This window comes from Rutidosis leptorrhynchoides, chromosome 2 (genome assembly GCF_046630445.1).
Source record: "Rutidosis leptorrhynchoides isolate AG116_Rl617_1_P2 chromosome 2, CSIRO_AGI_Rlap_v1, whole genome shotgun sequence".
Taxonomy (NCBI): domain Eukaryota; kingdom Viridiplantae; phylum Streptophyta; class Magnoliopsida; order Asterales; family Asteraceae; genus Rutidosis; species Rutidosis leptorrhynchoides.
Window position 1 is genome coordinate 700760270 of NC_092334.1, and position 22916 is coordinate 700783185.

A 22916-nucleotide genomic window follows, 5' to 3' on the forward strand; every position below is an offset into this window, starting at 1 on the left:
ATACAATCGCGAGGCATGCGGGCTTGGTTTTGATGATTCTACAAATACTTACAAAATGGTGTGTGTTGTTCTTCGAAATCAAGACAAGACGATTAGGTCGTATCAGCGCGATGATGGTGATGTGGTGAAGGAGGATTTATGCACCATGGTACATGTATTGGGTAGCAAGGATTCATTGTGGCGGGAGATACCCCAAGTACCACCGTATCCCATAAGTGGTGAAGGTGTATTTGCTAATGGATGTTTGCACTGGTTGGTTAGTTCTCGTCTTAAATATTAGCCGGTCCGTACTGTAAGGAAAGTAATATATTTTGACGTGACAAAAGAGGAATTTGGGTTGATAGATCCTCCTAATACACTTATTGTTGGGCCTAGGATGCATTTGGTTGATCTAGATGGTCAAGTTGGACTTGTGTATCAAGAACTCCCGCCGGACAAGTGCAAGGTGTGGTTATTGAATCATAAAACAAAACGTTGGGGCATCCATTGTCGGTTCTGTTTAAAACCGCCTCTTGATGATACGTTTGTAAAGGTTATAGGATATTGGAACAAGGACGCATGCGACTTATTAATAACAGAGTTATTTCGGGAACGCTTGTTTATTTACCGCTTAAAACAGGGCGTTTTGCATGAAGCTAACTTTATTTATGAGGCTCATGATGCACAAACAGATATTCGACTCTATCAACCTACATTTTCTTCGGTCCTCCGTTCCCTTCCGTTCAATTAACCTAATAACTAATTATGATCGCTGGCTCGCTGCTTCTCGTCTAGCTATCTTATAGTAATCTTATTTAAATTAATTAATTAATGAACAACTTTTGTTTGTCTTTTTTTCCATTGATTGTGTACTAATTATAATTATTATTCATTGTTATTGTGTATATGTAGATGTAATAAATAAATTATGAAATTATGTCTTTAGTTGTTTACTATACATATTTAGTGTTGATTCTAGTTGAAGTTTGTTCATGAATCAGTTATATTTCCTCTTTTGCCCCATCTACTTGCTTAAAATCGTAACAATAGTTGGCTACACAATCAGTAGAGTTGATACTCTTAATGTAGATGTATAAAAGTATGAATTTTCTTATATATTTACAACAACAACAAAACTCAATCCTTGAATAAAGAGAAGTCATTTCTCAACCCAAGGTGAAACACTTTAAGAGTAGAGAAAGTCCTCCCGCTTAATGTTCGATGGATATGGAGATTGCTTTCGAGTGGACCTCCGGCTAGTAAGTAGGTTTAAAAGAAAAATGTTCAAAAAATTAATAAAAAACGATGAGATGCCATGAAAATGGTAGAATCAAATTTTCATAAGTTTTAAATCTACCTGAAGTTCAATCTATCTAATACCATTATAAAAAGAATATGGAGCTGATTGTGATGAATTTCATATGGATTAACATGTTTATCAGGAAGATATTTAATTATTTTGTTAACATGTACATAATGTTATCATCTTCAAATATATGGACAAAACGAAACTGGAACAATTGGTCAACAACAAGTTCTCCAGTAATAAGAACTATATGTGATTCTATGGCAAAATTTGCTACCCTGCTATCTTGTTTTGATATACTACTCGTATTTGTTTACACATTTTATCCTTAGGATAATATTATTTTTTTTTATTCGGGTTTGTACTTTACTTTTATTTGCAGAAATGCATCCCAGATGTTTTTCAACTATTTTATGTGTCTTATTTTGCACTTAAATTAGTGTGTTAACATTTAAATTTTTTCATAACAAAGTTACTTAATATCAACTTTGCAGCCAATAAATATATCATGCTTACTATGGCGATTCTTTCAAGGCCCTTGAACACTATCTTGGATGTGCTATCAGGCAAAAAGCACATTCAACATTTTCGGTTGCACATCTCTGTTCTTATTCGGTAATTTATTGTATCGTTTAAGTTTGTAAGGGCCCATTTGCTTGCACATTTAACCTTTAGACTCATTTATGCAGCTAAAAGTGACATTAAATGCATGAATTATCGTCACTCGCAAGCTTCATGCTTCAGGCAAACAAACAGAAAGTTTAAAGCTTGCAACCTCTATGGAAGACAATAAATCTGAAATTGAGAATTGGGGCTTGGGAGCTGGAACTTATTGAAGGAGGACGATGATACAATGGTGGAACTGGTATGTAACTTCTTTAAATATACATATTGTCAGAATGAGTCACCAAAAAATCAACAATAGTCAAATTACCATTTTAGGTCATTTGACTTATGGGATCAGAAGCTGCACTTCATCATTTCCTCAATTGGAAGCATACAAAACTGCACAAGATAAACGGCTACAAGCACCAAGACAAAATAGCTTTTTCCTTAATTGTAGAGGTGGTTCCAAAAAGTTTAATAGAGCCTAACCTCAAACTAGAATTAGCTGTTATTTCTCTAAGTGTATATAAACACACTTCAACTTGTAAAATCAATAACAATTGTATCAATTCAAGTCAATATTACAACCGATCAATACAAATTGCATTTATAACATTAAATTCTCTTTAATAACATGGTATCGGAGCTGAAGGAGTGTTGATTCTGGATCAAACACCCTTTTATGGCTCAATCATTTACCATAAACAAGGCTGCCATGTCTAACATTGACGGTAGCTCAGAAAATCGAGTTGCCATGTCAATGTTTGACGGTAGCTCAACATATAATGGGAGAAGCTACCTGGATATTCTCTGTAAACCATCAATTGTTGCTGAAATTGAAGCTGTCACCACCAACCATCATCAACCACTTGAGCAACTGAGTTGTGTATATTGTAGAATGCCAAAACACACAATCATTAACTGTTATAAGCTCATTGGCTATCCAAAAAGGTGGAATAAACTGTAACTACCCGACTTTTTCGACTTATTATTTTATTTATTACTTTCACGAATCTGCGTATATGTGCGTACTGAGCTAGTTTTTGCTCTGGGATCTTATTTCATGATTAATTACTTTCATTAATATCTTACAATGTGCTATTAAGTGTGTAATCACTTAACTTGATCCCCGAATGCATTTATGACCGTTAATGTCATTTGTCGTTTAAAACGAGCTACGTACTTGGTACATGTTAAACTTTTATCATAATTGGAATATTATGACTACGTAAACATAATTGTTATTTATAAATGACAATTACTTGGCTTGATGGTTTATTTAATTACGCTTAGTGTTTACTAATGCTCACTAGTTACCTTAATGGACTTTTACCTTAGTGGACTTCCATGGCCCAACCTACTCAACTTAGTGGACTAATTAGTGGATTAATTAGCCCATGTAATTAATTATCAGCCCATGAAATAATGAGACAAGTAACTTGCATGCTCATGTACTAATGCTTGCATTTTTGTCTCAAACCACCCAACAAACCAACACTACTTTGTACCACCACCATGGACCACACCATGCCACCACCACATGAGGCCAAAATGGTCCCCCCCCCCATGCCCAAAACCGTCCACCATGGTCCCCCCAGCATCACCACCATTTGTTGTCTTGTTTTATGTTTTTTTGCCTATAAATACAAGATCCCTCCATTCACTACTTCATTTTTCACAAACACATACAAATTCTCTCTAGTTTTCTCTATAGTTGCTTTTCACTCTAACTTCTCTCTAAAACTTTGAAGAACTTGTAAGTGTTCTTGATTTTCTTTTCTTCTTTTTTCTTCCTTATTTTCGTAAATCATCATCATCATAATCAAGGATTCAAGTTTTGTAACTTGAATCTTCATAACTCTTGTAAGATTTAAACTTTGTTTTGAAAAGTCTTCAAGAACATGAAGGATTCAAGCTTTTTAGCTTTGAATCTTCATAATCTTGCTAGATCTAAGTTATTAACTTAAGATCTCTTTATTTATGTTTAAAGATCAAAACCTATGTTTATGATCTTCATGTAACTTGTAGATCCAACTTTTTACTTTATGGATCTTCAAGAACAAAAGAAATACAAGCTTTCTAGCTTGAAGTTTCTACAAAAAGTTAGTTAAGATCAAAGTTTACTAACTTATGATCTTCTTTAATTTGTTGCACTTTAGATTTGTGACTTGTGTGTTCATCAAACAAAAGATACAAGCTTACTAGCTTGAGATCTCATAAGTGTTGTTGTTAGGAATCCAAGCTCTCTAGCTTAGGGTTTCATTTTTGTGTTTGATCTAAGTTGTGTAACTTATGGTCTTCTACTTTGTTTAAACAAAAGCTCATTAGTTTATGTTCATCCTACTTTACAAGATCTAAGTTTCATAACTTATGGTTGTGTAAAGGTAGAAAGTCTAAGTGTTATGACTTAGGGTTTCACCAAGAACATGAGATCTAGACTTTTTAGTCTAAGGTCTTTAATACTTAGCTAAGATCTAAGTTCTATAACTTAAGGTCTTGCTTATTTTAGTTTGATTCAAAGTTTATAGCTTAATAGAACTTGTACTTGTGTTGAAACTAAGAAATTGATGTAACTTTGGTTCATCATCTTGCTCAAACTCTCACATGAGTTGTATTTCATTTCTTAGTCTTGACTTTGTGTGTTGATGGTTAAACCTTAGTTAAATTGATGATAACACATCAAGAGTTGTACACTTGAGGCTTATACGCATCAAGGATGAGAACCGTGATGAGCATCAAACTCCAAGAAACCCACCGGAGCACTTATTTTCTATTTTTCAGGGTCTGATCAGACCCCTGGGCTAATGGGAAAGTTGATTTATAGGTAGTTCGGTTCGAGTAGATGACTTTTCATTTAAGACTCGCCTAAATCCGATATAAGGTTTAGGATTTATAGCCTTTCGAAAATCACTACGCCTTTGTAACATTGTGCTGAAATTTCTAACCTACTCGCACTTAAACCGTCACCACGGTCAAACAAAGACGAGTTAGGTTCTGAAAATTGGTCAGCGGTTAGAGGACTCATATACGGAGCCTTGTCCACTTATAGCGCATCATTTCAGTTTGTATAGAGGTTGTAGCAACTGGACGAAGTCAGTCTTTGTTTCGATCTCTATTTTTGATTGAAAACTTACTTTACTATTTACGTACGATGATGATGATGATGATATTTAAGACTTAACTTACGTACTTTTAAACCTTTGGGAACGATTTATTGACTTAGTAACTTTTGACTTAGGTTGAGGACCTTTCGGACCGACTTACTTGCTTACTTTTCGTATCGACTTTTACTGCACTTTCACTGTGAGTTATAGCATCCCTTTTTACTTCAACTATTTTTGGGACTGAGAATACATGCATTTTTTATGTTTTACTTACTAGGCACGAGTACTTAAACTTTATATATGTGTGGGGTGATATAACAGCATAAACTTTCCCCTTAGCTCGGTAACGTTTAGTCATTGGTTTTTGAACCGGTGAAAGCGAATCTTAGATATAGATCCATAGGGTTTGACATCCCCACTCGGGCTAGTCGCGCTAGCATTTAACGGGTGTTTAATACTTCGTAAACTTACGCACTCGCCAAGTGTACTTTTAGGGGGTAATATTACGTTAAGTTAGTTACCGGGTGCCCACGGATAAGCATATACTTTATCATACTGATTTGAATTACGGATTTGAAATGCTGGTTGAAGCACTGAAATCTCGTAGCCTACATTAAATTACTGATTACAAACAAACTATAGCTCACCAACATTCGTGTTGACTTTTTAAGCATGTATTTCTCAGGTGCTTAGACGTTGTTGCTTCCGCTGTTAGACTTGCTGTATTAGTCTTGGTGCTATAGGCTTGCTGTTACAGACTCGCTGTGTTAGACTTTCGCTGCATTGTTTAGAGATGTCTCAAAGCATGAAACTTTTACTTTGCGAAACAACTTATGTTACATTTGAACAATGTTTTTGGAATGACCTTTGTGTTACATACTTATGTTAATGCTTTCTATTCGTAGAAGCACGTTATCTTTTGTAAACCATTTGACGTTGGTAAAGACGTCGGCTTTTGTAAAACATATGACGTTGGTAAAGACGTTGGCTTTTGTAAAACATTTGACGTTGGTAAAAACGTTACCTTTTCATGAATGCAAAACTTGTTTTCAAACAGCATATAGTGTTGTGACCTTATAATGATCCTGTTGTTGATGATCCGTAAACATTGATTTTGTACGGGGCGTCACATAAACAGACACACAACAAATTGGTGAGGACTGAGGACTGGAGCTGAAGCAACCAGCGGCCACCAGAAGGTTACCAGCAATGGTCACTCAAGAACCAACCAGTCAACTCAGAAATTAAATAGAGGTATTTCAAACTTTAATTTACCTCGAAAATCAACCAAATGGGTGAAGATTACGTCTTCAAACCCTAATAAAATTCTCAAATCGAACAAAGTAATTGGGGTAAACCCTAATCACTTTGAATTAACTGATGATAATCGGTTCAAAGGCTTACAAGAACTGATAGAAGAAGAAGGAAAATTAGAATCCAGACCTCAATTGACCAAATTGAAAGGGGATAACCCCAATCGATCAAGAGCACAGATGGAGATAATAAAACCATGTCTTCGATCTACAACAGATGGAAATAACACCAATTCCTGTTTACGATCCACATCTGATAAGAATATCACCAGTTTATCTTCCATTGATAAAGAAAAAGTAGGATTTAGGGAAAACAAAACTTTCTCTGATAAAGAGAAAGGTATATGTGGGGATGATAAAAAGTTCGATGTATATGTGGGGATGAACCCACGTTATGTCTGTATACATGGGGAACATGGGAAAACACAATCTTTGGGAACCGGTTTGGAAACACGGGTATTGAACATGGGTATTGAACATGGGTTAATAAAAAGGGATTTTGGGCCGATACTACAAGGGAGAGTTGGGCCACCCACTAAAAAGGATTTATCTAAGAAAGTTCCTTTTGGGCCAGAACAAAAAACAAAGAGTTTTTAAAAAGGTCCAACCTATTATTTCTCGAAATCAAGTCCAAAAGTCTTACGTTTTTAAAAAGGTTCAAAACTCCGTTAATTTTGAAAGTAAAAAATTCAACTAGTAACCCGTGTTTTACCGGAAAACCCAATACCGTTTCAAATAACGTTAAGATTAACGAATGGATTTTTGATTGTGGTGCTACCCACACCATGAGTTTTGAAAAATCAGATTTTTATGCTCAATCAAAACCTCGGGTTAGTAAAATTCAAACGGCCAATGGTGGTGTGGTACAAGTTGAAGGGGGTGGAAAAATTGAGATCACTCCGACTATGAACTTATCTAATTGTTTATATATTCCAACCTTGTCACACAAACTTTTATTCGTTAGTCACGTTGCAAAATAGTTAAATTGTTCCGTCTTACTACACCCCACGTTTTGTATCCTACAAGATATTCGAACTGGGGTGATTATTGGACGTGGCACCGAACGGGGCGGGTTGTACTATGTGAACGAAGTAACCCAACATGGTACCGTGATGCTTGCTCACGGAACACCCACGAGGGAAGCTTGGTTATGGCATAGGAGATTGGGTCACCCATCTGCCGGATACTTACATGCTTTATTTCCGAGTCTTTTTCCATCAAACGTTACTTTAAACTGTGAAACTTGTATTTTGGCTAAAAGCCACCGAAGTACTTATAGACCTAGTAATACAAGAAAAGATGTTCCCTTTGCTTTAATCCATTCGGATGTTTGGGGTCCTGCACCGGTCACTGGAGGGAAAAACTTCCGATATTTTGTCCTATTTATCGATGACCATTTACGCATGACCTGGATTTATTTTCTAACTCACAAATCAGAAGTTTTTGAAAATTTTTCTCACTTTTATAAAATGGTTCAAACCCAATTTAATAAAAACATACAAATGTTAAGATCCGATAATGGGGGTGAGTTTGTAAATTCATCAATGAAATCTTTTTGCGAAAATAATGGGATTATTCATCAAACCTCGTATGCTCATACCCCCGAGCAAAATGGCGTAGCCGAACGAAAAAATCGACTACTTTTAGAAATGACAAGAGCTTTATTAATTGAATCAAAAGTTCCGAAAAGTTTTTTGCCCGAAGCTCTTGCTTCCGCTACCTACCTAATTAACTGATTACCTACTAAAGTTTTGGGCACAAAAACCCCGATAGATACCCTCTCTCAATTTCATACTCTTCCGACCTCATTTAGGATTGAACCTCGAATATTTGGGTGATCGGTCTTTGTCCACATTCCAAAAAATGAACGTACCAAGCTAGATCCATGTGCGGAAAAATGTGTCATGGTGGGCTATGGAATTAACCAAAAAGGGTTTATGTGTTATAGTCCCAAAAGACGTCATGTTTTTACTACAATGAACTGTGACTTTGTCGAAACCGAATATTTTTATGATACCCAACTCACGAGTGAGGGGGAGAAAGAGGATAATGACACTCTCAGTTGGATAACCTGGATACCTAAACCTAGTAACATTCAGACACCACCAAATCCTAATACTGAAATACCAAATCCCGAAACACCAAATCCTGATCCCGAAACACCAAATCCCGATCCTGAAATACCAAATCCTGATTTCGAACCACCAAGCATTGAATCCGATGAAACCTCCTCGAACAATGAACATCAAACCCATGAGGAACAAAGTGACACAAATCCCGATGAAACCACCCAAAGATATGTCCTACCTCAAAGAGTCAATAGAGGTGTCCCACCCAAACGATACTCACCTGAAAAAGAAGCGCAAAGATCCAGATATCCTATGGCTAATATAGCACAGGGAAATCTGTCAAAAGAAGCTCATCAGTTTAATTCCGCAATTTACTCTGAAAATATTCCAACTTCCGTTGAACAAGCTCTAAACTCAAAAAACTCGAAAGAAGTGATGGAAGTTGAAATGAAAGCCTTGAATGATAATAAAACGTGGGAAAAATTTGTCATGCCTTAAGGAAAGAAACCAGTGGGATGTCGATGGGTATTTACGATAAAATATAAACCAGATGGAACTATTGAAAGATATAAAGCTCGACTGGTTGCGAAAGGATACACTCAGACATATGGGATCGATTACTCCAAAACCTTCTCACTAGTTGCGAAAATTGATACCATTAGAGTTCTCTTTTCTATCGCTGCAAATGAAGATTGGCTACTTCACCAATTTGATGTGAAGAATGCTTTTCTACATGGCGAATTAAAGGAAGAAGTCTATATGGAAGCACCACCGGGATTCAGTGGCAACTTCAAAAACAGGGAAGTTTGTCGACTTAAAAAGGCTTTATATGGGTTAAAACAATCCCCAAGGGCTTGGTTTGGAAGATTTACTTTATTTATGAAAAAATACGATTTCAAACAAAGTAACTCGGATCATACTCTTTTCTTTAAACGAAAAGGAAATTTGATTACATGTTTAATCATTTATGTTGATGATATGATAATAACAAGAAATGATAAAGAGGAAATTTCTAACTTAAAAGTGAACTTATTTAAAGAATTTGAAATGAAAGACTTTGACAGACTTAAATATTTTTTGGGGATTGAGGTGTTACGATCCCAACAGGGAATATTTATCTGTAAAAAGAAGTATGTTCTTGATTTTCTTGCAGAAACATGTATGATTGATTGCAAACCAGCTGATACTCCAATGATTCCAAACCAGAAGCTATATATGGAAGATGAAGCTGATCTTACTGATAAAGGGCAATATCAAAGGATGGTGGAAAAACTCATTTATCTTGCTCATACTCGACCTGATATAGAACACGCAGTTGGAGTTGTGAGTCAATTCATGCATCAACCATAGGTTCACCATATGGAAGTCGTAATGAGAATCATCAGATATTTGAAGAAAACGGCGGATCATGGAGTTGTTTTCAAAAGAAATGGGCATCTAAGAACTCAAATATATACAGATGCAAGTTGGGCTGGAGAAAAAGGGGATAGAAGATCTACATCTGGATTCTTTACAATTGTCGGAGATAATTTAGTTGCATGGAAAAGCAAGAAACAAAAGGTTGTTTCTCTATCAAGTGCAGAATCAGAGTTTAGAGGGATAGCCAAAGGAGTTGTAGAAGCATTGTGGACCCAAAAACTACTAACAGAGATCGGATTTCCACCAGAAGATAGCATTCAGATATTATGTGATAACGAAGCAGCCATTGCCATATCAGAAAATCCAGTTCAACATGACCGAACCAAACATGTGGAAGTTGATCGACATTTTATTAGACAAAAATTAGATGATGAAATCATTTCCCTTCCATCAATCAGATCCGAAGATCAGCTAGCTGACATCCTCACCAAATCAGTCAACGGGAGACTCTTCAGCGAAGTTCTTGGCAAGTTGAATACTGGAAACCCCACTGTTCAACTTGAGGGGGAGTGTCAGAGTCACCAAAAAATCAACAATAGTCAAATTACCATTTTAGGTAATTTGACTTATGGGATCAGAAGCTGCACTTCATCATTTCCTCAATTGGAAGCATACAAAACTGCACAAGATCAACGGCTACAAGCACCAAGACAAAATAGCTTTTTCCTTATTTGTAGAGGTGGTTCCAAAAAGTTTAATGGAGCCTAACCTCAAACTAGAATTAGCTGTTATTTCTCTAAGTGTATATAAACACACTTCAACTTGTAAAATCAATAACAATTGTATCAATTCAATTCAATATTACAACTGATCAATACAAATTGCATTTATAACATTAAATTCTCTTTAATAACACATATTTGCTTCAGTAAGTTTTTACTTTGTAATTGTTTTGCAAGTGATGTTTAACATGCAACCTTTTTACTCTTTAGGCTTCTCGTGAAGACAAGATGAGTTGTTGTTAGACATGTTGATGGAATCGAATACATTGGTTTAAGTGTCCGAGATTAGTGACACTTCGAGCCTTGAACGTATTATGTCTGATGGTTTCGATTCGGTTTTTGTGGAGTCATCTAACTATTTGATGGAATCGAGATTAGTGACCCGCGAGTAGCTCAAACTGTCGGATAATTTGGGTTGTGTTTGAAGACTGATTTTTAAAAAATCAGCTAGTTGGTTTGATAAATCATGGTTTTGATGGATTTGGTAACTTGATTGAGTTTGGTTACCGTCGAAGACATGGCAGCCACTCAATGGTCGATGATTGAGATATAAACGAGTGTAGGACTAAAGAGTTGAAATAAAGTAACTTTCTTAAGTAAATATTTCAAATGTTATAATCGAGGAACATATCAAATGGGCTGATTTTGCCCAAAAGTATTTTTATTGCACATATCCTACTACATCACTGTATACCAAATGACACAGGCAAATGAATGTTGTGCACTTTAAGTGATACGAATAAGTATCAATGTTATCTTTAAATTTATACTATACTTATTATATTCAAAGTTTTTGAATATTCCGTACTTATATATTGAAAACGTTAGGTGGGGTAATAATGCTCCCCTATGCAGTTTCGATGATGTACTAGGTGGCAAGTTCTCTTCGCAAGTTTCGAGTGCGCGGATGAAGATGGCAAGCGGTGGAGTGGACAACCGGTTATCTCATTTGAAAAAATAGGAATCAAAAGGTCTTCAAGAAGTCGTGTTGGTTTCCTCCGATAGCTTTAAACGAGATTCAAGTCAAAAGCTATGAATGAGTCGCTTCAAATGTAGAAAAATTGAGTGGCACGAATGGCTACACAATCCACAATCTCTCCTTGTATAAATGTCAAGAAGCATCGCGTTTTTGGGATGCTAGCATAGAATTCTAGCTCGGTATCGTTATGTTGCATCTAGTGAGAATTGTATTGTAAACTCTTTCATTGATCATAATATATATTGCCTTTAAAATATATATATATATATATATATATATATATATATATATATATATATATATATATATATATATATATATATATATATATATATTGAAAACGTTATTACATGTTTAAATGTGATCCATATAAACGTTTACTTGGACAAATAGAAAACGATATATAATCTAATTCATTCATGTATCTCACACAGTAGCGAGTTTACATGCTGGCCCGTGGGGTCACGGGACACCGCTAGTTTGAAATATATTAGTATAAAATACTATGTACATTGTATATGACACCACTAAATTTAACTGGAGGACCCCATATCTTTTTCGAATTTATAGTTTTTCCTTTAAAATGTATAGGACACCACTGTATTTAACTGCTCGGGCCCAATATATTTTCCGAACTTGTAGCTTTTTGAAAGTAAACAACCACTAAAGTATCATTCAAATATAACTAGTACTGAAATTTTTTTTTTAACCCCATTGAGTTTGCATTCTGAAATCGCCACTGATCTCACAACAAAACATAAAAATCATATCATTTCATATTTTTGGTTATTGTTTAAGTTTTACTTATTAAACTTTATAATTATTATTATTATATTATTATTACTAGGTTATAACTCGCAAATTTGCGGGGTTAGAACATCAATAGAATACATATTTGTGTTATTGGTTTAGTGGTAATGACCCATACATATTTGTTAGAGGTTGAGAGTTCGATTCTCTAGGACGCCAACATTGCACACAAGGACAAGGATATCTCTTGATCTTGAATTCCACCTAATGTCGCCTTTGACACATCGTTGCGGAGGTAGTGGGGAGGAGGGGTTTTACCGGTCATGCCCTCGGATTATTATTATTATTATTATTATTTAGATAGATGATCGCATGGGTGGTTTAATCCGATCTCAAACTGTTCAATATCAATAGAATATAGTATTTTAACAATCAACATATGGACAAACGATTTTATAAAAATATTTTAGCAGTACATACGTGGAACATCAATATCTTAAACAAAACAATATTATAATGCAAATTAATCTAACGATTGTTAAAGCAGATGGATCTCCTTGTTCAATGAATGTTTCACATGTAAAAGTATTGACTAAATTGTTTTGCAATTTGTTCATAGCGATTTAAGATTATTGTTGTTAGCAAGCTTAATCTGTTTAGCCAAATCGGCTAGATGGTTGCTTCAAACACATCTGTAGTCACTCAGCTCTTTAGCCAAATCCATTTGAAGTAGCTTCATCATATAAACACAACCAAAGTTGACAATGATATTGCAACTGACACAAAAAATAGAGATCAAAAGTTATTAGGATTATATACAACTAAAATAAGCTTAGCTTAGAAATGAAATGAAATGATTACATATGTATCCCCCCACCATGAAACAACTCTTAGGACAAATCATGAATACTTGGAACAACTCTTAGCACAAATCAAGAACACTTGGAACCTCTGTAATAACAAAAAGTGGTAATTGAGCTACAGTAAAGAAAAGTTTGTTATGCACATAAAATGTATTCGTTAAAAGCTTGCTGAAGTGGACTAATCATGCAAGTGGGCCAAATCAGTTTGATACCTGTCATATTAATGGTATATTAATGTAATGGAGACTCTAAATAAGAACATAAGCATGTATGTAACTGAGACCCAAAATAAAACTCAAGCGACATCCGTATTGCAATACTAATGGTACTTAAAAATTATTATATTTAAAAGAACAACAGTTCATTGAAAAAATTATTATCATCACATCTAGAGAATAAGTAGCATATTATTTATCAGGGGAAACGTGTAAGCATGTATAGTATACTTCAGAAAACTTTCAACAGACTTGGTTTACTTTTAGCTATAACAATTTATTTTACGCGTTATGGATAAACTATAAACATACGTTTTAATATTCGCAAGTAAATGAGTCGAAATTTCAACCTCTACCAGTGGAGCATCAAGATTTGAGACTGTCAGTGCAGGAACACGACACCATTATGCCAGTTCCTTGTATTCAAGGTCTTTTTCCTCCAATGTTTCAATATGCTCACTCAAAAAAACATTAATGAAGTTACAACTGAACTTATAAGAAAGAGATCTCCAAACATGAGGATGTTGGTAAGATGTACAAGTACCTAATGTGTACGGCTTGAGGACTCTTGACACCTTTCTTGCCAAGTTCAATGATGGTCTGATCCTTGTAGGGTTTCAACCATTCCATAGGGCCAGATTACCTATGCATCATAACAATAAACATGGTTAAAATAATTAAAATAAAATGGGTTGGGTAAAGATTGAGGTTTTTAGTGTGGGTCTAAATGGTTTCGTGCGAATCAATTTGACTCATTAACACTTTAAGTCAATAGGTCATTACATGTATTAAGTTCTACTGTAAAATGAATATAAAATGATATACTTTATGTCCTCAAAAGACGCCGTTATGTTCACAAAATCGATTAGTGAATGTCAGTAATAACGAAGAAGAATTACCTCTAGTTTGTTCGTTATTCCGTCTCACATTAAAACTCACAATAAATTTGAAGAAAACTAAAATACAAATAGAGCTAGTTAAACACATACTTCAAATATTTGGTGGAGGTTTCAAACTGGGCAAGGCCGGCGAGATAGGTTTCAGGTCATAACAAATTTGGAGCAAGGTGAATAGTTTTTTAGAACACAGTGTCAGTCAAAATGGGTGGGATACAAATTGATATTTTTAGTATGGGTCTAAAATTCTTTGTGATTACCAAAGTCATCTTCCATCTAACTTATGGGTTACCGTTAGATTCTCTACAATTGAATCAAACCCACCTTTCCAGCTACTTGCAACCTCTGCTTATACATTTTATTAACAACAGAAAAAGCCAATCAGATGCAAAATCAGCGCATTATGGAGTGAACCTAAGAATCATAAAAGTGAGCGTAGATTTTCAGTTACAGATCCATCAAATACTCACCATCTTCCATGTAATCAAGTGGGACTCCACCAAGCAAAAATGTAGAACACCATCATGCATCCCTTCATCAAACCCTTTAATGATATCGACATCATAAAAAATAACTAAATATATATCAAATATCGACACCAAACCCAATCGTGATATTGGGCGAGAAATCGACCAAAACCCTTGCCAATTGGAGACTACGATAACAACATCAACGATTCACCAATATTGTTATGAATAGGGTTGGGGAATTAGTTATTCGGACCACTGCGCACAGACGAAGCTCTCGATTGTTTTCTAATCGTCGTTCATACTTTTTCTTCTGATTCGTTAAATTAATAAATCACATTTTTTTGAGGTACAGAACTATGGAAAGCGTAAATTCAATAAGTACCGTATTGAAATATTTGCTAATATTTCAATTAAGTTTGATCCTGTGGTTCTCTTTGAAACCTCCTTTTCAATCCAATGGTTAAATTTTTGGCATGTAAGCTTTAAATTAAAGTAATTTGCTAATATTACTTTTGTTAAGATAGAGAGAGAGATAGAGATTATAATTATATTATATAATAAAAGTTAAATATTTAAAGTTTCTCAAATATTAGACTTTTGTTGTTTCATCAAAGCTTTTATAACCTTTCTAGTTAACTAGTTAATGCAAATTTCAGTAGTTCATTGACCGGTAGATCGATAAAGTAAATAAAATTTAAGTGAGCAATAACAAAAGAAAAATAGCAATAAATAAATAAATAGCCTTATTTAGATAGCCAATTGATTATTTCGTTTCTCGATTACAATATCTGATTTGTCACCAATATGATGTTTGTTGGAGATCGATTAGGGATACAATATGATGTCTTCAGTGTGTCAAGCCTAATGTACCAGTGTTCCTGAAGATTTTTTAAATTGTACTGTATATAGTCATTATATTTGTTTTCGATTTATTCAATTTTATCCTTCGTTTGAATTATTAAGGAGAAACCATATGAAATTTCAATTGCGCCTGTAACTATGTGAAATTGTAAAATTCTAATTTCAGGCACCTGGAATGCTTCTGTAACTAGTAAAAAGTTATTATTTTTTGTTGGTATTTTTAATTTTAAATATTTGTTGGTTAATTGTTGGTTCGTATCTAAATTAGACGTCATCATAGTACAAATAAATATATTGAGATAGCTGTTCCATATGAAGATAACTTCACGATGGTGCAATGTTCCTTTCAAGTCCTTGAATATGCACAAAGTTTCATTTTTACGGTGCCTTAAACATTCCTAAACATAATGTCCGTACGATTACTCGAAGAAATGGGGGTGGTTTTGGTGGCAGGGCTCTTAAAGCTATGTTTGTGAGTATGACATATAAAAATATATTGTATAAGTGGCAAAATGGGTGGGTCTGTTTGGTTAGGTAACAGGTTCTGGTCGAATCCTCTTCTCCAACTTTTTTTGTTCGTGTGTAAAATATGATAACGAAGTTATATACTGTAAGGAAGTTTTGTACATTATAGGTACAACTTTGGGAGACTTTTGACCCGCTCGACCTTTATGCCATTCATTCTTTTTAATCTTCATTTATGTTTGACCCGTTAGAGATACATTTATGTTTGACCCGTTAGAGATACATTTATGTTTGACCCGTTAGAGATACAACATAACCTGAATGAGAACCATTGTATCAAATAAAAAAGCTGTCATGCAACCATTGTAAGACCATTTGTATCGCTAGGGGTTCAACCCCGTTGAAGCCGATGTGGCAGGCCGGCAACGCCGTTTCCCGGCCGTATCCCGGCGTTTTGTGGTCACGTTTTTCAGGCGTTGGGGAGAGTCCAACGAGGTATCCAACGGCCGTTGAGGCCACGTGGCGGGATGCTGTTGGTGAAAAAAATCAAACCGTTGGGATTGAACCGTTGGAAAAAAAAAATAATAATTTATTTTTATATTTATCTATATATATACATACTCTATTAAATCATTTTACACACACAAAAAAATCTTTCTTTCTATATTTCTTTATCATTTAAAAAATAACAAACAATGGAAAATGCATGCAAAATGTTCGATTTTATCATTGATGATTCCGATGATGAAAATGTGTTAAGAGTTTAACGGAAGAAGAGGTGGAGGGAGAAGCGAGTAGTTCACGAGTCCCTCGAACACGGGTTTATACGCAAACATTCAACTGACTCATTTTGAAATTTGAGAGAAAATATATAGATTTTTAGGAGAAATGAAGTGTGTTAAATATGACCGTTGTATTTAATTAATTTTTTAAAATATAAATATAATCATATTAATAATAAAAATAAAATAAATAAATAAAACAGAAAAATACAAAATTAAATGACACATCAGCATTCCACTAACACAACAGCAACTCACAACACCACCACTACTCCACTTAACAACACAACACAACACGTCCTAGTCATCAAAAAAGTGCAAAAGGTGCACAACACGAACTCACAACACGAGTTACCAGTACAAATGGTCTAAAGGTAGGCTGTATAGATTCAATAGTACCTTTACAAAAAGCTGACATGGCAAAGACATAACAATTAGATTCAATAATACTTTTTTAAACCATTGGATCAAGTTTGCAGACTAATGGTCATGCGGGTGATAACTCTCCCAACATGAAATATTAATATGTATAAACTTGTAGACTAATTATAGAAAAAATTACGCCGTTGATACCTGTGGTTTGTTTACATTTTCATCACAACATCTAAAGTTTATTTTTTACGTTGTTGGTACCAGGGGCGGACTTATGAAGTTATGAAGGGTCAGGGTGGGGCGCCCGCCCCCAGTGAATTTGCAATTTTTAGTGTAAATTTTTTCGATTTTTCTATTTTGCCCCCGGTGAATTTTTTTTTTGCCCCAAGCCCTTCATATTTTGTCCCAAAAACTCCATATATTGCCCCAAAACCTTCGTATTTTGCCTAAAAATCTCTAAATTTTGCTCAAAAAACTCTATATTTTGCCAAAAAAATCTCTACGTATTAGAAAAAAATTTCGCCCCGAGTGAAAAAAATTTCTGGATCCGCCACTGGTTGGTACCTAGTTTTTATTAGACTTGCGTGGCTAGTCCCTTCAAAAGTTTGGAAAATAACATGAATTATTAGGTTTTTAGGAATCATTTTAAAGGTGTGAAATATGAATAAAAAGACCCCCCCATTTTTCTCCATTGTAACCTTACGAAAGTACCACCTAACATCTCCCCCATCGTATGGGCTTTTGGTATGTGCAAGACACTTAATTCTCGCCTCACATCGTTGTACTTCATCAGCCAACCTTTCGTATATTAGACGCCGTATTTCGTTCAGTCAATTGATCAAACAGGTAGTGTGCAATGCCAACAAATGCACATGCACATCAAATTATTATGCATATCTTATCGGGTCGTGTTTATCTAGATGTAGAAAACGTGACGTGGTGAGATTTACAAACAAATGATGATTTTCAATATCGGATTACAAGAAATTGAAGGAAAAATCATTAAATTGAATATGTTGCTTATCGGAATCTCATTCCTGTTGAATGGCTACTTCATTTCATGGGAAAGATTTTAATATTCTACTTGTTATAATGATGAATGAAAATGAAATTTATGAACATGTACGTCATGTTGTATTGATGTCTAAGGTCAAAGAGAAAAAGAGAAAAAGAGAAAGAGAAGCAGATGATTTATTTTCCAAATGTGTAAAGGGTGATGGTGCGTGAAGTAGCCCACATGCACTTAAACAGAGCAAAACAGTGAAAAATAAGTGCATGTTGATGCACTGTTTTGCTCTGTTTCACGCTTACAGCATGTTGATCAACTTTTGCACATGGGATCCGTATTTGGTTGTTCAAGTTGTCACTTTAGGTGCATGTGGGCTACTTTACACCTTGTTTTAGAGCTGTGATCATGCTAATACAAGGGTGTAAAGAGGATCAAGATGGCTAGTTGATGATTACTTGAAGCATGCTTATGTATTCTTGTTCTCCTATAAATGTTCCTGATTATAACTCATTGTAAACTCACCACCACGAAATTTAATCAATAAGAACACTCTTTGGTTGGCCGTGGACTAAAGCAATCACAAACGATTGCATATAACCACGTTAAATTCCCGTGTTTTTATCATTCTTGCTTGTGTTACGATTATCACTATATTTTTCGTTTGTTGGAAGTGGGTTAGATAACTTGGGTTATCTTGTCTTGTTTGAGCTCACCTAATCGGGTTTCCTAACACCGACAATTCCTACCCGATAAAGAAAGCAAGCTCAATATCCGAGGTGGCAATTTCAACCCATATATTTACTAATGCGTCAATAATTGGTCATGTTTCTTATGTTGCAAATAGTTGATGACCCATCAAGTATCTCTGAGAATGATGCATGTATGGGTGATCGTAATACTCTGTCCAGCCTCCTTAAGTCACGTGATGTTAACCTGTTTTAGAACTGAGCAATGCAATAGTTTGCTTCAGAATACTTTAGTTAAATAATCAAATTATCTATTGTAATACAAATCCCTTAGTTACTCAATTTTAAACTTCATTTGAGATAGTTTCATTTTCATATCATTATTAAAAAAAAAAATTTTGAAATGCAAGTCTCCCAAAGTGTAGTTGGTGGGAATTGAACCTTGGTTTCCTTTGGAGATAGTTTCATTTTCATATCATTATTAACTATTATTCACCAACCCGTGTATCATATAACTCATACCTGCACTTTGCTGTAGATATTACTAAAAGACATCCAAATGGGTGTCGATTGAGTACTATTTTTTTTTAACAGCGATTAACCACCCGTTGCGATCATCTCCCGTTTTGACTATGACGATGCAGCGATAATAACTCCGCCCCATCGCTGCCCGGGAGGAAACCTTGAAACCAATCCAAGGGCATCAATGTCGTGTGAACAATAACCCACCGCTAACGTTATGCTGATGTCAATATGATGCAGTATATATATTTTTTTCGTGGGGTTTAAAGTATAGATCATATGTGAAAGCTTCCCCACAACAATAATATTAATAATGGTGAGCCTTTTACTATTCACCATGGCCCAAGTGTAAATACTTTCAACTTTGGGGATATTTTGGTAAACATGTATTTAACCTTTTTTTTAACTTTTTTCCAATCACTTTTTTTAACATCATTTTTACCCCTTTTTCACTCTTTTTAAACGTTTATTTACTCGAGCGTTAACCATGTTTTTAAATGCTAAATTAACTGACCATTAACCGAGCAAAATCACCCAAACGACCGTTAACCGTTTTTGAAATGTTAAGTTAAACGATCGTGAACCGATTAAAACCACCCTGCAGCGAAGCACAGTTCTTTATCCTTGTTAGAACCAAACATGGGCTTCATCATAGCGATGAACTCCACCATAATACAATACAATGTACAATGCTATAATAAGACATGGCATACCCATTACAACTAATTATACCAAAACAAAACACTATTATCTTCCCATTATGCCAACCGCAGTCGTGTCCATTATTGTAATTCCCATACTTTGAAATTGGTGTACCAAACATAGAATTTTATGGGATTTGAAATGCAAATTTCTCCAAATCTTACGAAATCCCACGAACCAAACGCCACCTAATAGAAAACTTGGAATATTGTCCCCCCATTCTTCACTTTATTATTTTGGTACATCGGATTTCCGACCTGCTTTGTGAGCCGTCTAATCTCATAGCGACTACCCGCTATACGGAGGAATCGTCGCGGGTGAATTCCAGTGGCCACAAGGGGGATTATAAGATGCGTAGATAAGAGGGGACATGGTGGTGCTATGCCTCCCCAATATTTCTTATATATCTAATATACTACTAAGTTCAACTACACAAAGACTCCATGTGACGCCCCGTACTAAATCATCATGTACGGACCATCAACAACAGGATCATTACAAGGTTAAGTACTATATGCGATTTCAAAAGAGTTGCATTCATTAATAAAAGTGACGTCATAACCAACGTCAAATGTTTTACAATCCAAAAGCATGCTTCGCAAAGTAGAAGCAATTAATATAAGTGTACGTGACCCCAATGGTCATTACATAACATAGTTTCAAAAGTAAATAAGTTTGAATGCAAGATAAGTAGTCATGCGATAACAACTCTAAGCAGCGGGTTCTACAGCACGACTAGTACACAGCGGAAGCAACCTCAAGCACCTGAGAAATACATGCTTAAAAATGTCAACACAAAGGTTGGTGAGCTATAGTTTAAGTATAACAGTAATGTAAGTAGGCCACGAGATTTCAGTGCTACAACGAGCGTTTCAAAAGTATGTAAAAGTATATGCTTAACCGTGGGCACTTGGTAACTAACTTAACGTTTAAAATAATAATACCCCCTGAAAGTACACTTGGCGAGTGCGTATGTTTACGAAGTATTAAACACTCGTTGACTGCTAGCGCGACTAGCCCGAGTGGGGATGTCAAACCCTATGGATCCATATCTAAGATTCGCGTTCACCGGTTCATAAACCATTGATTAAACGTTACCGAGCTAAAGGGAATCTTTGTGCCGTTATATAACCCACACATATATAAAGTTTAAGTACTCGTGCCTAGTATGTAAAACATAAAATCCCCATGTATTCTCAGTTCCCAAAATAAGTTAAAGTAAAAAGGGAATGCTATAACTCACAATGATATGTAGTAGCGGTTAAGTTGAGTCGGGAAAGGTGTGCAAGTAAACGGTCCGAAATCCTCAACCTAAGTCAAATTGTACTAAGTCAGTAAGTCGTATCAAAAGATTTATATGTATGTAATTAAGGTCATAAGGGTCATCATCAATCATCATCAAACAAAAGGTAACAAGTAAGGTTCGTTCATGAACGAAGTTTAAAACAAAGGCTGACTTGGATCAGTTACCACGGCCTCTACACAAACCGAACAGAGGTGAGACCAGTGGCCATGGATCCGTATATGAGTCTTTTAAGTGTGGTAAAAATTCCAGAAGCTAACTCGTCTTCGTTTGACCGTGGCAACGGTATAAGTGCGAGTAGGTCTGAAATTTCTGCACAACGTTAAAAGACCTAGTGACGATCGGAGGGCCATAAATCCTAAACCGTAACTCGGATGAAGACGAGTCTTATATGAAAAATTATCTAATCGAAAAGTTATATCTAAAAATCAAGGTTAGAACAGCCCAGACCTAATGGTATGTTACAGAAGCAGCAGGTCAGAAAGTTTTGGACAGAAACAGTAAGTTTAAAAGGGTTCCGGTGGTCTTGGTGCTTGATGTTCATCATGGTTCTCATCCTTGATGCATATAGCTTCAAGTGTACAACTCATGGATGTGTTTACATCATCTTAACCAAGTCTTGACCATCATAACACTAGTGCAAGTCTAAGACATGAAGCACAACTCACTTAAGAGTTGCATGTAGTTTGATGTACCAAAGTTACATCAAAGTCTTAGGTTTGACACTTACATGAACTATAAACTTGAAAATAAACTAAATAATCAAGATCATAAGTAGTAGAACATAGTTCTTAGTTTGATCTTGAAGATGCAAGACTCAAAGTCTTGATCTAAAGTCATTAAGTTACACCATAAGTAATAACACATAAATCCTTACTTTAATGAAACCAAAAGTTACAAAACTTTGATTATCATCTAGTAAAGTGTATGTAAGCCTTTAAGCTCTTGTTTATGACAAAAATAAGAAGACCATAAGCTATATAACTTAGATCTTACAAGTATGTGAAGTTATAACTAAAGAGTTATACTTCTATGTTCTTGAAAACTTATAAAGTTGTCTTTAAGTTCAAGAAGTATAAGATCAAAGTTAACTAGTAATCTTTGACCAATTTTAACCAACAACATGAAATTTAAAGTGCATAAATGAAGTAGTAAACTTAAATAAACAAGAAAAGGTTCATGGTTGTTCATACTTTAAAGATTCAAACCAAAGTTTGATCTTTAGAAAGTAAACTTTAAAGTTTACTTCATGAACTTCAAGTATGTCTTTCAACCATGAACTTTATAATCTTTTGAAACAAATAAGGTAGAACATAACTAGATAGATTATGTTCTTGTTGTTCTTGTTATAACAAGATAAAAATGAAGAATCAAACTAGTAAGTTCATTCTTGTAACATGAAAGTAAGTAGCAACAATTATCAAAGACAAGTAGTTAAACAATAATCAAGATCAAGTAACAATTAACAAATGATGATGATGGATGACTTTAGGATTCGGTTTTCATTCAAGAAAGAAGAGGAA

General features: G+C 35.0%; 1 long non-coding RNA gene across 1 annotated transcript; it reads right to left on the reverse strand.

Moving 5' to 3' along the window:
* Positions 1-12748: 12748 nt before the first annotated feature.
* Positions 12749-13950, reverse strand: LOC139894132 (uncharacterized). Its single transcript, XR_011774823.1, has 3 exons — positions 13676-13950; positions 13109-13198; positions 12749-13023 (listed from the first exon to the last, which is right to left on the reverse strand). It is a non-coding gene; the product is annotated as an uncharacterized lncRNA (long non-coding RNA).
* Positions 13951-22916: the final 8966 nt, after the last annotated feature.